The 16282-nt window shown below is 39.5% G+C and overlaps 1 protein-coding gene across 2 annotated transcripts in view; it reads left to right on the top strand.

Annotated features, from left to right (window-relative positions):
- The first annotated feature begins 412 nt into the window (after nucleotides 1-412).
- pacsin1b (protein kinase C and casein kinase substrate in neurons 1b) overlaps nucleotides 413-16282 on the top strand; it is a 33935-nt gene continuing 18065 nt past the window's right edge. Inside the window, exons 1-2 of one of the 2 annotated variants that reach the window (XM_046028477.1) lie at nucleotides 413-548; nucleotides 9034-9115. The gene's annotated coding sequence lies outside the window, so the exon portion shown is untranslated. The remainder of the gene's footprint in view (nucleotides 549-9033; nucleotides 9116-16282) is intronic. The other variant, XM_046028478.1, reaches the window with a different exon arrangement.

The raw sequence follows: 16282 nt of genomic DNA, 5'->3' as shown, positions 1-16282 counted from the left end.
AAATATTTATATATAGTATAAAAATATGTGCAGTGTGAAAAGATAATAATAAAGAAGAAGGGGAGTGTCCTCATACGTTTCGTGCTGGGGTACTAAAAGATGCAGGCCTTATGTGAGGCATTGTTGTGTAATTTTTAGAATGTATTTTTGTACTTTTAATTTTGCTTGTCTTTGGTAAATTTGTAGTCTTGACATGTTGAAATTTTGGTTTAAAAATGTGTTCTATTATTATAATGGATATAGCGCATATAACAACAACAATAATAATAATAATAATATTAATAATAATTGAACATTTACCATAGACTTTATAAATATGCGTTTCCGGTTTTCCGCCGAAGGTTCCGCCTCAAAACCTTTATTTTGAAAGAGTTTACCGGAAGTCTATTCGTTATGGCTACCTTGACTGACACTCGAGGACCATCCCCCATCTGGAGGCTCCGTTCAGAGATACGTTTACCGGCGGTACAACGAAGGTAGTCCTGCAGATGAAGACAATGATCACATTATAACAATATTCAAAGAAGCTGGATTAAAATTACGTTACGGTATGTTATTCTTATGTTTTATAACCATATTCATCAGCAGATCAGCTTATCTTGTTGTTGAATGAACTAGTTCAGTATGACCAGTCATTGCTGAACCGTTACGTCTGCTGTCGGTGAGAACACACATAACATATGCTATTTCAATCAGTTATGTTTTTTTCTGAGACTAAATTAAAAGTTATTTGCTTTGAGAAGAAAAGTCTGCTGATTGTTATAGCCTCTCTGTTTGCATCACAAAACCAGCAGTTTTGTGCAGAAGTGCGGGAGATCTAACTTGAACTACCGCCACTCCTGTACAGTACACCTGCTTCAAATCCAAATGAATCAGGATCTATATAACAGGTTTACAGTTTGATATAAGAAAATTACATTTGTAGGAGTTGCTGTGCAGAACGTGCAGCAGCAGCAGCAGCAGCAGCAGCCTGTGCTGGCTGCAGCAGAGGGCAGGGAGGATTGTCGAAAGTGAAAAAGCTTGTCTCTGGGGAAAGCCTGTGCTTTCTCCAGACCAGCACATTTCTTTGATTTATCGTTGGAGAGCAGCTGGTGGTAGATCAGGTCAGAGCTGCTTTTAGGTGCCGGCCTCCATGTGAATACAGACTCTCATCTCTGAGTGAGCTCTGTCCACGGTTCTGAACTCTGCCCGGTCACTGATGGACTGTGGCATCATACATACATTACGCCAGGCTGCTGTGCATCTCTAATGGAAAAGGTTGTATACAAATGTTAGATTAAATACCAATAGATAACAAATGCCTTTAACAGAAGTCAGTTTATTCCAAAAAACACTTAACATTGTGTCTTAACATTTACATATAGCTCAGTTTAGTCATCATGAGGAACACTGCTCAGCCTGTAAAACATTTGCTTTCTCAGCTTCTTCTGTTGAGTCTGAGAACATATTTGGGCCATCTCAGCTTGGACTCAGAGAACACACACACACACATATATAGCGTATATTATTAGCGTTTACAAAATGCACAAAATTGGAGATGTGGAGTTTGAGCGGCTGCACTGGCACCAGTTTCTTTTCAAATGTATTAATTTCAACTATCCTAGTGTCATGTCATTCTCACTAGGGCTGAAATGACCAGCTAATTAATCACAAATTAACCAAAAACAAGGGTAATAATTGCTTAATTAATTTATCAAGTAAATAATTGCTTGTTTTGTCTCTCAAGAACGAGGATTTGATGCTTCCTTTGTTTTATGTGATGTTTATAGAGTAACCGATGAACTTGTTATTCAGAAAAATGAAAATAATAGTAATGATGGTTATTCTATCAATGTCAATGTTTTTGCTGTCAACAAGTAGAAATCCTCTGCCTCCTACACGGTTTGTGATGAGGAAGTCATCTCATCTCATTTCTGATCACCAAACCCATCAACCTGCAATAACAAAGCGCAAACAAACACAGCTCTTCTTGAAGAGGGGATCATGTTACTGAGGACAGTACTGTGAGCAAGAGTTTATCATCAACTACAAAAGGAATATGAATAAGTTTTCTCTCATCAAGTTGAACACAACGCTAGATGGATTTTCGAGGGTCATTATCAGGATCAGTGTGTGGTATATTTAGTTTGGAGACGTAATCGTATGCTCAAGTATTTTAACTAAAGATCCAGTTTTGCATTTCATGGAAATATCATAGCTGAGGGTCATTTAGAGAGATAGGGGTGGGTGGATTTGTGTGTGTCTCTGCATGCATGTTAAAGTGCTTTTATTTGAGTGAGTGACAAATGAGGGAGCTGCATTTGATTTGCAGCGCCCGATTCAACTCCTCCCTCTTTTTGTAGGAGCAATGACAGATGAGCCGTCACTGCTAATGTAATTAATTAGACTAAACCCTAAGTCGCCTTTTCCCCCCTCCCCTTTCTGTGTAAATAATTATAGACTTGGACATGGTATTCCCAGTGGGCATAGACACCACTGCCTCCCATATACATTTGCACTTACAACCTTGGCATGTCACATCTGCTGCTCAGAAGCCCCGCCTGACGTTAGCTGATTGAAAGCAATTAGGCTCACTTATTCTTTTCAGTTAGTCCCTTTGCCTTTTTAATCAAGAATATGGCATCAGACAACCTACGCCTTTTCCATCTATGTCTGGGTTTGGATCAATGCAATTAAAATTTTCATTTCATCTCAGTTCCTATGAGAATTATACCAAAACACTAAATAGGTTATGATAATTGTTTCAAAGTTAAGTACTGCTCTCCTGAATTCAGATTCAGAGCATCTTCTGAAAGCCACTGTATTTATTATCTATGGACAAACACTCATGTCGATAGTTTACACCACTTAATGGAAAGGAACCTCTTAAAGCTACATGTTCATGTTCAGAGACTGCAGATATGTACAGGCTGGATGGTCAGAGAGCAGGGCTTTGGCTTTGGCCTGTGGTAATTGGAGCCTGAGATAGGATCCTCACAGGGGATCATGGGAGAAAGACTGCATTTCCTTAAAGGGCCAGGGGTTTTGCATCCTCTGTCATTCCTCTCCAGCTGATGTTGCACATGAACAGATTCAGAGAGTTTGACCTGTACTGGTGCATGGTGGGTGTTACTGTGATACGGAAAAGGGCAACGCTGTCATTATACCAGGGCATAGTGTGTTGTGCAGGCGTTGGACTGTGGAGTGGCAGACGAACATGAGATAACGATTGCACGAAAGAATAAATGTCATTCATTGTTTTGTGTTTTACAAAAGATGGCAGGTAGCTGTGTGATGGAAAAAGAAAGGCCAGGATGAGCCTGATTCCATTTTATGATTAGCTTCACATATGATTCAAACTTACTGCTGTTTTTTTGGTGTAGCACTTTTACTGTGCCTTCATGATCTTTTAATCAGTAATATTTTTTGGGATTTCAAATTTCTAGGACTGCCAATAACAAATATTTGTATTATTGATTCATCTGCTGATTATATTCTTGATTAATCCATTAAAAAAGCTAAATAAATGAAATCACAATTTCCTCAGAACCCAAGTTGATGTTCCAAAACTCAATGAAATTCACTTTTTCAGAGACTAAGTCTGTGTCTTAAATCTCGCTTTATTTATTGTATAGTGCTCTGAAATGTCCCCACAATAATGATAGATGCGAACATTAGTATTATGGTGATGATGGTTCCTAGTAAACCACTATGTGGTTGGTGTCTATTATGGAGTAGTGAATGAGTGAACAAAAGAGTGGACTTGGACATAGCTTTTATAAAATCACCTCATGTACACATTAGAGAATCTGAAACCGGGGATTCGGGGGCATTTTTGCTTAAAAAGTTACTTAACTTAACATGGAAAAGGTGTAAATTTACTTGTGGATTAATCCTTTCAGCTTGACAAATTCCCTATATATAAATAATACAAACATTTGTCTGGGTAGGAAACTGTTTAGTCTCAAAAATGTATATTTAACTGCATTAAAGTGTTGTGTTATGTATGAGGTGTTTTGGAAATGTCTTCCCAGACACTGATTAGAAATTCCCTGAGTGGGGAATGTGTCGACTGTGCTGCATGGTGCCTATAGATTCTGAATCAGCAGAATCTAACCAGCAGGGTATACAGTGCAGATCAGCAGCAAAACGGCTTCATGCCAACACAGTATTTTATCCCGGGAGGTGCAGCCAGGCCCCTGCCTCATGATACATTCATGGACAGATACAAAGTATGGGTTAAGCTATGTCCCAAGATTTATCCAAAATATTCACTTTTATAAAACTCTGTACCTGAAATTACTCAGCCAACTTTTCCAAAGCAGAAATTTGCTAAAATGGTGACACAGTACATGACTCATAATGTGTTTTGCTTTCATGTCAGGTCTCGTTTTGCAGAGGCAGCTGAAGTGTTTTTTTCTATGAAATCCTAGGTTCTTCTAGGTTCCCTGATGTGAAAAATTGCTGCTTCTCTCTGTCTTGAATATTTTTTCTTTATAGACCAAGAGATTAATCGATAAATTGAGAAAATAATCACTAGTTGTAACCCAGTTTTGAGACTAATTACTCTCACTTTTGTTGAACAGCTCTCACAACTGTTGCCACTAAAGGCTCTAACCTGTGATGAAATATCATATGCAGTTAATGTTTCAGTTTTATGGGCTCCCAGGACAAAGAGGTTGGGAACTAGTGTTACATGGCTGTGGGATTGCTCAAACTACATTTTAGACGAGTTTGGTGTAAGTCAACCTTGCATGACCACTGTTGAGAGTGCCGTGGGACACGTCATCGACGTGCATGCTTTCACTTTCCGGGGAATAATAAATCAGTCTGCATCTCCGGGGCACCTCTGCTGTAGACGGCAGAGCTTAAGAGGAACATGGTTGTTGGCGTGCAAGTTCTCCTCTGAGGCTCAACAGTTTCAGATTTTTAGTGTCAATGAAGTGTTGTAGTGCCAAAGGGGGACGGAGGAAGAGGGCTTGATGTTGCCATGTCGACTGGGTTTTGTTAAAGAATGAATAAATGATAAAACCAGTGGTTCATACCATTTTACTTTGACAGGAGCAACTGTGCATGTTAATAGTGAAATGCGCGCCACAAACCACATGCTGATGGGCGTAAGGAAGTTGTTATTAAACAGTCCAAATTAAAATTTTTATCACATAAATCAAAGAAAAGCAGCAAATACGCTGGAACTAGATTGTGTTTGGTGCTTTGGTAGCAAAAATGAATCAAATCATTGTTGCAAATTAATTTTCTGTTGACTGACTTGTCAGTTAATCATTTCATCACTGTTTATAAATAATATTTGTCTGGGAAGGTATCTGTTTGGGTCTCAAAAAAGTTCTAAGTTTTTACCTACAACTCAGTTAGCAAATCAGTCAGGAAGATGAAAGATGCAGCTAACAATCTCACCTCAAGGCGCATATATAATAGCTCTCGTAGAGCTTCCAGGCATAGGACATGATCTTCATCAAAAGGTGGAGTTGTTTAAATTTCCTCCTCCTCCACGTTGGCTTAAAAGTTTAGTTTCAAATGTATTCATGACGAGTATTCATGTGATATGATCGAAAGCGTCAGGACAGCTTAGAAAATGGAAGTTAGATTTTTCTGTCAGCTGCTGTTTCCAAGATCAAGAATGAACTTTCAAATTGAGTTATCAAATTTTTTAAGGCCTATTTTCTCGATTAATTGTTTGGTCTGTCATGTCAGAATGTCAGAATATAGTGAAGATTTTCCCAGAGCCTAAAAGTAACATCTTCCAATTCTTACCCCACAACCCAATTATGTTTACTATCATAGATGACAAAGAACCGCAGCAAATCCTCACATTGAAAACAGAGAATATTTGGAAACAGTTCATTTAATATCAAATCTACAGTATATATCTATATTTACATTTTTGTTGCTCGACTAATTCATTAATGGACTTAACATTTCAGCGCAGATTTTCTGTACTTTTCCAGATTATCTGTACCTGGCAAAGCTGTTCTTTTTTCACTTTGTTGATTGAACTGCAGCCTTCATGCTGACTGACGGTGTTTCCTCTCAGTGCATCTCACTTATCAGCAAGAGGAGATCTCATTCATGAGAACCACAACAGAGGCTTTTAGTCTGTGTGGGCATGTGTGTAGCTTCTATAGCTTTTAGCAGCTGCACTGTTTTTTAATGAGTCACTTCCATTTTCCTGCCCAGTCTCAGCTTCAGTGTGCACACACTTTGACTCAGCTGAACCGGGGGCTTCAATAAACGCACTGTCTACAATGACCCTCTGCACTGGACAGTGGGGAAAAAAAGGCTATTGACTGATTACAAACAAACTGGGATGGACAGCACAGAGGTTCCTCCCCACTTGCCCTTAAGTATTGATTCAATTTTTTTAACCCTCGAGTACTCGAAATTGGCTGTGCAGAGAATACTAAATGGTGTTCCACAACCAACCACACATTATTTTGTGTGGACATGTTTGAAATTATTTTTTTTGTGAAAGAGTGGTGATGGTTAAATGTCCAGTAGAAGTCTGTTTGTGTGTGCAACAACACAGCAGTGTGCGGGTATGTGTGGATGTGCATGTGCCTCAAGGTGACTGCCTAAAAGAAAAGTGAGTCTGGGATTTGTTTTCTCACTTTATTCCCTGTAGTCAAATCTAAATGTGAAGTGAAACTAAAGTGATATCATTAGGTCCATGTTTCCAAGGTCAAGAACTTCCAGTCTCAATTTTTAAGCCAGCAGAAAAACGGTAACTAATGGAAGATTGTGTGATACAATTAAAAGCTTCAGAACAGCTACGAAAGGGAGCTTGATTAGATTGTTTTTTCTCAACCACTTTCTTTTGATTTGCATTGAATTAATTGAATTCCCCATGCCCCCTCATGTTCGGAGTCAATTCAACCAAACTGTGTGGTACACAAAGTATTAATGTTCAGTACTTACAGTTTGGACTGAAAGCTAAGTCAGATGTAAGTGCCTCCACAATTGGCTAGACTTATGTCACTCCATTGCTGAGTGACCTCCACTGGCTACCCATGGCCTCCCGAATCAAATTCAAGTCACTAATGCTTGCATACAGAGCTACTGCTTTGTCTGCACCCATCTACCTAAACTCCGTAATACAAGTTTACGTTCCTTCTCGGTCTCCACTACGCTCCTCCAATGAACACCACCTGGCTTTGCCATCACTTCACACAAAGCAATCCCTGTCCTGGCTGTTCTCATCTGTGACACCACGATTGTGGAATGAGCTACCACACGCCATCAGAGCAGGGGCGTCCCTCTCAAACTTCAAGAAGCTCTTGAAAACTCATCTCTTCTCCTAACTCCTAACCTCTAAAATGCACTTCCTATGTTCTTCTTCTATCCCCTTACAATTCTCTTTGTTGATTGCACTTTTTGTTAACTCTTACTTCCCTTTCCCTTGGTATTTACCCCATTGATGTGATATGTGCTATTAGCTCTTCCTAGTATTTATTTGTGCTCTTGCTAGTATGTATTGTCAGTTGTAGATCTCGTGCTGTATTTGATGCTTTGTTTATGCTTGTATGTTGTTCCTCAAATGTAAGTCGCTTTGGATAAAAGCGTCTGCCAAATAAGTAAATGTAAATATAAATGTAAATTTGATCAGCTGTCCACTGAGCAGCTCCACTGGAGCAGTTGGGGCTTCAGGCCCTTGCTCAACACCACCACAGCAGTGGTAATGAGAAGAGTTGTAATGAGGGATAGTGAGATGAGAAAGTCGACACCACTCTCATATCTGCCCGTTTAATATGAAGCTGGAGCTAGGGACCTGGTTACCTTAGCTTAGCATAAAGGCTAAAAGCAGGGGGGAACAGCTAACATGGCGCTGCCCGAAGGTAGAAAAAAAATCTAATGCTCACTAATTAAAACTTTACATTTCATTATTATAGCAAAAATAGAGACAAAGATCTAAAATTATATTAGTCAGACTTTAGTTTGTTGTGTCGTGTTGTTTACATATAAAAGGTTTCTGAGAATCGTACAGGCTGTTGGGCAGACTTTGACTCATGACCTCAGGATGTTGGATCTTGTCAAATTACAGCAAAAACACAGCATCAATTGTAAGATTGTGTCCAGCCCTTTCAGTTCTTCTTGTGCCTGCACAGGGATCGTATATTACTTCCTACTATAATGGGATGTAACACCGGGGTCAAATGGAGTGAGCCCCGCAGGGAGAAACATGATTAGATGATACCCAGATGGCACTTAACTGGGGAGACAAGCATCTGTCTGTGTGGATAGACAACTGGTTTCATTTTCAGTATTTTATAACTTTAAGGATTTCAAGCGGCAAATCTGCAAGTTATTATCCTCTGCTGTGTGTTGCACGATCAGTGGAGAAAATGGCTGTCTGCTTCAGCGGGAAGCTTCTCTGTCTATTATCAGAGGACACACACCTGTGTGCTCTGATTCCTTTCATTCGCTGCATCACAGAAAATAACAAAAGAGGTTTGTGCATTTGTCCTCAAATGTGTTGAAGCATTCATTATGTTTTCATTTATGTGCAGAAACGGTGTCCTCCCAAGATGATTTCTGTTTTTTTTTACAATGCTGTTATTCTTTTATTTATGCATCATTTTAAAAAAAAAGACTTATTGTGGATCAGACGTCTTTCCTCGTCAGAAAGACTTTCAACCTTTACATGTGACATTCATTGTACATCAGCAAATCTGTATTGATTGATCCAGTCTTCCCTTCTGCCTTTATCTTTTTGATGAGTAACTCTCTTTCGTCCTTCTCTCTATCAGTCTCTCTCTGAATCTCCTTTGCCAGACTACATGACTCTTTTCTAAGGAATGTGTGTGACAAGGCAGAGCACTCAGTCTCCACCCTCTCTCGCAGCTAGCTAATTATTGATGCTTTAGTGTGTCTTCTAAAGGATCTGTCAAAGTTCAGTCTCACATTGTGTGTGTGTGTGTGTGTGTGTGTGTGTGTGTGTGTGTGTGTGTGTGTGTGTGTGTTTGTGGAAAAGGCGTGCTAGACTGCAGGATGTGTCATGGTTGCAGGTGAGCAGTGACACTCTCTGACTCTTGGTTTCAGGTGTCAGTTCTCCTGAAGCCTGTCAGAAATTACTTGGAGTGACGCTGTCGAGGACTGAGAGGCCGCAGAGAGGACAGACCAGGTTCAGTAAACTGCTCTGAAATGTAGTGAAACGTCTGAATGTCTACTTTTAAACCTTATATAAAGTATACTTACTGTTGTGTAGCTGAATTTGTAGCTGTGGGATTTTTCCAGTAGTTGCTTCCATGTTAGCTGATAAAAGTATGAGTGAGGGGTTTTTTTTGTGTGTGTGTGTGTGTGTGTGTGTGTGTATGTGTGTGTGTATGTGTGTGTATGTGGGGCGGCTGTGGCTCAGGAGGGTTGGCTGTTAATCGGAAGGTCGGCGGTTCGATCCCTGGCTCCCCCTGGTTGCGTGTCGAAGTGTCCTTGGGCAAGATACTGAACCCCGATTTTCCCCTGGCGGCTATTCTGCCAGTGTATGAGTGAGTGTGAATGTTAGTTTCCGTTTGAGCACTTAGGCTCAGTGTATGAATGTGTGTGACTGGTGAATGCAGATGTAGTGTAAAAGCGCTTTGAGTGGTCGAAAAGACTAGAAAGGCGCTATACAAGTACGGAGCATTTACATGTATATTCATATGTTATTTTAAACGGGTCATTGCCAAAAAGAGCCAAGAACGTCATCTTAGATTAACTACATATGGACCTTGATCTTTGCCTTATCTAATTAAAGGTATGGACTTTAAAAGAACCCTCCACTCATTTAGCATTTAGACTCACAGAGGACAGTTAAAAACAATCGATGCAGCAGAATCAGAGTTATCATCTTTTTTATTCCATATGTTCTTGTCAATACCTGGCGCCTACATTACCCACAATGCAACTCGGCTGCTGACATTTCAGCCGGACATTTTAGGGTTTTACACTCTATGGGTGTTATGCTAGTATCGGCTGATGTAACATCGAGCTGCTAGCCACAAGCAGAGATAAGGAGCGGGGCAACAGAGGTCTGGTACCCTCTCTTCCCTCTAACGCCACAGCCCCAGGTTTTTAATTTTCAAACATGTAGTCTTTAGCCCCAGCTGATTTTGTGCAGCTCTCTCTGGAGTCACAAAGGCCCTATACACTTATTTTTTTCACATATGCACTCATGGCAGACTCTTAAAGTATTCACAATGGCATTGCAGTGGCATACCCTTGGACGCCCTCTGAGGTAGAGCATGTGATTTTGAAGAAAGCTAATCCAATACACCAATCGATAACAGGTGGCATCCGTGCACAGGACAAGGGGCAGTGGAAGCGAGAGGGTCGGTAAATCTGGCACTTGCTAGTGGCAATGGCGAGACGGCCAAGAAACTGCCAAAGGGGAGACGGTCAGAATCAAAGAGATTGAAAAATTTATTCTGTCACCAGGCAAGGGGCAAAGAGCCGCGTTAACACCAGTGTCCAAGAGGATCACTGAAGGGTGGGGTGTATTTGTTAAGAATAAAACAAATATCAACAAGTTTCTTTAGAATCGCATACCCCTCCTTTTAAATAGTGGACACACGGATTTCAATCAATTAGACTATGAGTGTGATGTATAAAGGCTGTAGCTGCTAAAATAGGACCACTGCACATGTATTTAAGTCTGCTTGTGTCCAGAACTTCTGTATTATTGATGATACATAAATATTGTAGAGAAACAGGAATGAGTTTCACTTATTCTACTGTCTGGCTGCAGGTTTTGAAGAATCGTTGTTTATGCCTGAAAAGACTTATCAGCATGTTCTCTTGCTGCACTTTTTATCTGATTGGATACAGCATCAACAATTTTTTTCTGCATGTGCACTACTATTTTGTTCATACAGCTACTTGTATTTGTAAGGGGAAAATTAACAACTGCAATCCTGTTCTGCAGGCTTACATATAAGCAACACCATGAGAGCAGCTGATGGTTAAGTACCTTTGATAAAACCAACAGCTGTCCGGGGTAGGCGAGAGCCGTACATATTCTTTTTCTTCATTCACATTTTATTTACTTGCAACACTCATGTTTGCATCCGAGACGTCAGCTGAGAATCCAGGATGGTTGGCAGGGCTGGAAGTTTTTATCAGGGACCATCAGTCCGGTGATATTAACCTTGGTGAAAACTGGAGTGTATTGTTTTTTACATATAAGAATACATCATCAAACAAACTCACACACTTATCTGGCCTTTAGTTTGCACCACACAAAGTCGATGTATTTTGTGCTGTTGGGATCAGCTGTGACATGTAGTTTTTTCTCATGGACGCAAAATAACTGCCCTCAAGGTGTAAAACACATGATATACATAGTTCTTGTTCAGGCTTGATTTAGTGCTGCTCATTCTTTGTTTTATAATCAAATTGTCTTGACAGTGACGTGAGATCACATCAAAACTTAAAGAGATTCTCTACGTGAGGTTGGTCATCTCCTCCATCTGTTTACACAGCAGTGTGAATTATTAAAGAATGTAGTTCTATATATAGGACGTGAATCTGATGAGGGCAGGAGCAGCAACACAGTTTGTTCTGAGGGAAAGAAAAAGAGTTGCATTTGAGTAAAGTGGCCAGGATCTCACTGCACAGGAGGTATGCGCAGAGTGTGTGTGTGTGTGATGGTATATTAAGTAGTGCATGAAACAATGAAACAATAACAATAATTATCGCAATATGATTTTTTTCAATAACAATATAACAAATGTTCAATAAATATTCAATAAATGTTTGATTTTATTCACTTGAATCATACACTAATTAGGATTTAATTGTTTTATTATATATTATATATATATGTTTATTTAGTTGAGGAAAACTGACTGAAAAAAGCTTTCACTTAATTTTACTTATGCATATTTGTTGACAAAGATTTGATCGTAATTGTTTTCAATGTTTTACCTCAGATTTGTGAAGTAATCAACTGTTTGGCATCAAGTGTTGCCCATAAAGAAGGGTTTAAACCACAATTAACCATCAGGTTTCTTAATTATCGATATCGAAAGATATGAAACTTTTTATCGTGATAACATTTTTGGCCATATTTGGACATATTGTCCAGCCCTAATATTAAGATGTTATAGATAGTGGAAATCATTAATTGATCACTTTTTCAAACAACACAAAAAGCTCCTGTGCGAGGGCGCATAACAGGAGGAGGAGAAGTGTCACCTCATTTTTATCAGCTATTTTGGAATATGTCAGCAGCCTTTGTTGTATTTTCTGGTTCCTGTCATCTTTCATCTCAGATTCAGTATGATGGATGAACTGAAGTGTAGTGCACTTCTTCTTTCATCACATTTTTTTGGTTATTGTGATTAACTCATACTTAACATGCTTCACTTATAGATCCCAATGACCAAAACAAATTATATATTATATATTATTTATTACTTTTTGGGCAAGCTTTGGAGTTTCCATGAGATACACTGTAATTTATTCAATTCTTTTTGTTTAAAAGGGAACTCCAGTGATTGAGTATTGCGCTTCCATAAAGATGTGGGACTCACCAGAGACACATTAAAATGGTCTAAATTGAATCGGGAGAAACCGAAATTCCAGACTTTATTCTATAATCTGGGTCAAGCTCCAGAAACTCTGGATCCTGCAATTCCCACAATGCAAACAAACTCATATCTCATTGGACCACTTCTGTCTCCTAAAGTTCCACTTCCTTTTGTTATATGGGCTTTCTCTTAACAATATTAAGCTCCGAACCAAAGCTAAGATAACCCTGATGATGATTTAAAGCAACTGTACAAGAGCTTTGCTTGTCGTAAACTGTATTTATTTAAATTTCCCCTGATAAAGAACAATTCTTAAGCAGCATTCAGACCAGGAAGGTCGCTAGTTTACTTCCTTTGGACCAAATACAATGTTGATTTTGTTTTGGGTGCGGTTTGCTTCCACGCTGCCCTTTTTATCAAGTGAACCAGAATTTGTAAATATAACCACGTGTGTGCAAAGGTCATCTATTCAGTGGACAGAAATTCTGGAGCGGGGAAAAACAGGAAGCTTTAGATTCATAACTCGAACTATACTATATAAGCTCTAGCGGAGAGCGCAGGCTCTTAAGTGCGCCAACCATGGCATGCTGACTGTGGCACTGCGCAGAAGACGGATCAGGTGGAAAGTCAGAATTCATAGAGAGAGGCTATGTTCACCCAGATCATCAGATTATTACATCAGAAATTATTACTGCTAATATTACTGCATTACTGCTATGTGTAGTGCTATCCGTAATGAGTCATGAGTCATGTTTAGCCATTTCATCACCCCTAACTACATAATAAAAACCTTAAACGAACAGTACCAGAGTTCATATGGAACTGGTGACCACCTTCTCAGCAGGGTCTCGGCACGGTTGTTTGGTCCGCACACCTGCCCAAAAGATCCGCACCAAGGGGGAAACAAACCTGAGTTTCATTCAGTCAAACCAAACAAGTCAGGTGTGAATACACCCTAAAAGCCTGACCATGAATTCAAGGCAGTTTTCAATACGCTACATTACAGACATATTTCGCTCAAAACTGAAATGTACTGAGGTGTAATACCCAGCCTTAGTCCTGGTTCATTTATTGTTGATGGTTTGGCCTCAGCTGATATCAACCACACATGGATCAAATACCCAAACTGCTGTTATTTTGAGGCTGATGTGTGCGTCTCACGTTCATCCTTGATTGGAAAGTTCATGCAGTGTGGATGGATATTAATTAAAAAGCATGTAAGTTTTGATCAGTGGCCATGTGTGTTATTCTGCAGTTGTCGGTCATGTGTGGATTACAGCAAGAGAAATGGTTTCTATTACTTCCTGTGGTAGCAGACGTTTTTTTGTGAGAGTTTTAAATGCAAATAAAAGTTTAATCAGTTCGTCTTGATCCACCTGCTGAGATTTGCTAGTGACCTAGTTGAAGATCTTTAGATATGCTCGTTCTCTATTTTGGATTTACTTCTCTTCCTGATAAATCTGATATAAAGAACTGACTTTGAACCAGTTTCTCCTGTATGTCCACAGAGAGCTAGAGGAGGTGTTCTCAAAACAAGAAGCAAGAAAAGTTAGATTGTGAGCAAAAGCTTGCTCTTCTGTAAGACTTCATTTAAAGTTAGGCTCAAGAAACGATGGAGTTTCTCACGACATGATGTTCTACAGCAATTTAAGTGCACATTGTCTGGATTTCACACTTGTGTCCCAGCTTTTAAAGAACAAGCACGTTTTGTTTTGTTTGAAAGAATATACTTAGCAATCACATTGTCTATCATGTTGTCCTGATGCAACTGATTTCTGCAGTAAAATGATGCATATTTCTAGTTTTAACATGATGTTAGCAACATGGGGATGATTGTTAGCAACATAGACAGGGGCCGTTAAAAGAGGTCTGAATAGATTAGAGCATAACAAACATAGCTGTGAAGTTCAGTTTATAATTCTATGTAAAATTGACATAAGTAATCTCAAGCTGTCACCAAACATGGATTCTTTAAAATAAATAAATAGATTCCAGCCACAGGATGATGCCACAGTCAAGTTGCAGGTTTTGTATGGCTAGATGTTCAGAAGGGGTGTTGTGCATTATGAGATTGAGAATTAGATTACAAGTTGAAAACACAATTCAGTGAGAGATACCCCAAAGGATATATTATCAAGATCCGCTATGTGTGAAATAATGTGTGCACCTGTAATAATTTCTCATAATGCTTCTGGATTTATCCTCCAGTACATTTGTGTTAGCCATGCAAGCAGTGTGGCTCATGGGATGATAATGTCGGTTTGTTGATCAGTACACCATTTTGGTCCAGGCCAAAATAGATACCACAAATTACTACAACTAGTGGATGGATTACCATGAAGTTTGGTACAGACATTCTTGTCCCCCGTAGGATAAAGTGAAACAACGCTGGTGTGATCTCCTAACTTTTCATCCAGCACCACCATCAGACAAAATTTTAATTTATCCAGTACTTCGCAATACCTGCAAAACAAATGACATCCCAATCAGCCTCGGCTGTACTTTTACTGTTTAGTGCTAGTTATCAAATGTAAACATACTGATAAACAGAACAAAGGTGGTCAACATTACCGCTTAAGTCAGAATTTTACTCAAAGCAGCACTCCAGAGCTGCTAGTACAGCTGTTAGCCTTCTTAGTCCCTATCCTCTGTGTCATCAGTGTTTCCCACAGATTGATAGCGTAACTGTGGCGGGGGGGCAGTCGACTGTCACAGGTGTTAGGCCGAGAATTGTATGATAATGCATTAAAGTTCTGCTTTTAAACGCTATACTATTCTTTGTGGGGTTCATCTATAGTGATAAATGATATATTTTATGAACGTTAAGAATCGTTAATATATTATTACACTTAGTAAAAGTACCATTTCTTGAGATTCAGCAAAAACATGTCGCGTTCAAACAGCAAAGTGTCCTAAAAGGACCTTAAGAAGTGAATTGCATAATTCGGCAAAACAGATATTGTAGGCTACCTACCGAAATTTGCATCCACCTCTTTTCTCATTATAGAGTTACCTCCCGCGAGGTGTCACGTCACTATACCTCGTGGGAGCAAGGCCTGATCATTGTTATAAACTCACACTAAGCTCACGCAGTCTGCCAGATATAGATTGTGTCTGACTTGACGGCTCTGTTTTTATTCCCCTATCTATCAAGTCGGCTAAAGTCAGCCAGTTATCTCGAGCACACCTGTAGACTACTAGTTATACAGCGTGGTAACTTCGACAGCTGTTTTCCAAAGTTAACATAGCTCTCCTTATTAGCTAGACTCCTTACATGCTTGCTAATAACTGTTCAAAAGATTAGAGTCCATTGTTTGTGAGAGAGAGAGAAAGAGAGAGAGAGAGCGACCTAGTGAGAGGATGTGCGGAGTGAATATGCGCTGCGCAGCGCTGCAATCAAGAGACATTTTAAAATGGGTCGCCAAATTTACTTGGGCGGCTGTTAAGCTACCTGGGCCCAAGTAAAGCCTGTGCCAAAGCCAACACCTGTCTGATTCCAACACCAACAATCTGGTTGATCACTTCAATCATATCTGCTTGTCGTCACTAAATATTACTGCTCCTCTAAAGGTTAGGCCTACGTCTAAAGCTAGTAAACAACCCTGGATAAATGACAGCATTCGCAGCCTAAAAAGGGAATGCAGGAAAGCAGAGCGCAGATGGAAAAAATCCAATCTCCAAGTCCATTACCTCAGTCTGAAGGATTTATTAATTAACTACAATAAAATGGTTAAGGATGCGAGAACACACTATTTTTCTGAACTCATTACTACACATAAACACAA

This window comes from Micropterus dolomieu, linkage group LG18, assembly GCF_021292245.1.
Source record: "Micropterus dolomieu isolate WLL.071019.BEF.003 ecotype Adirondacks linkage group LG18, ASM2129224v1, whole genome shotgun sequence".
In the NCBI taxonomy this organism is placed as follows: Eukaryota; Metazoa; Chordata; class Actinopteri; order Centrarchiformes; family Centrarchidae; genus Micropterus; species Micropterus dolomieu.
This window is presented reverse-complemented; position numbering and strand designations above follow the sequence as displayed.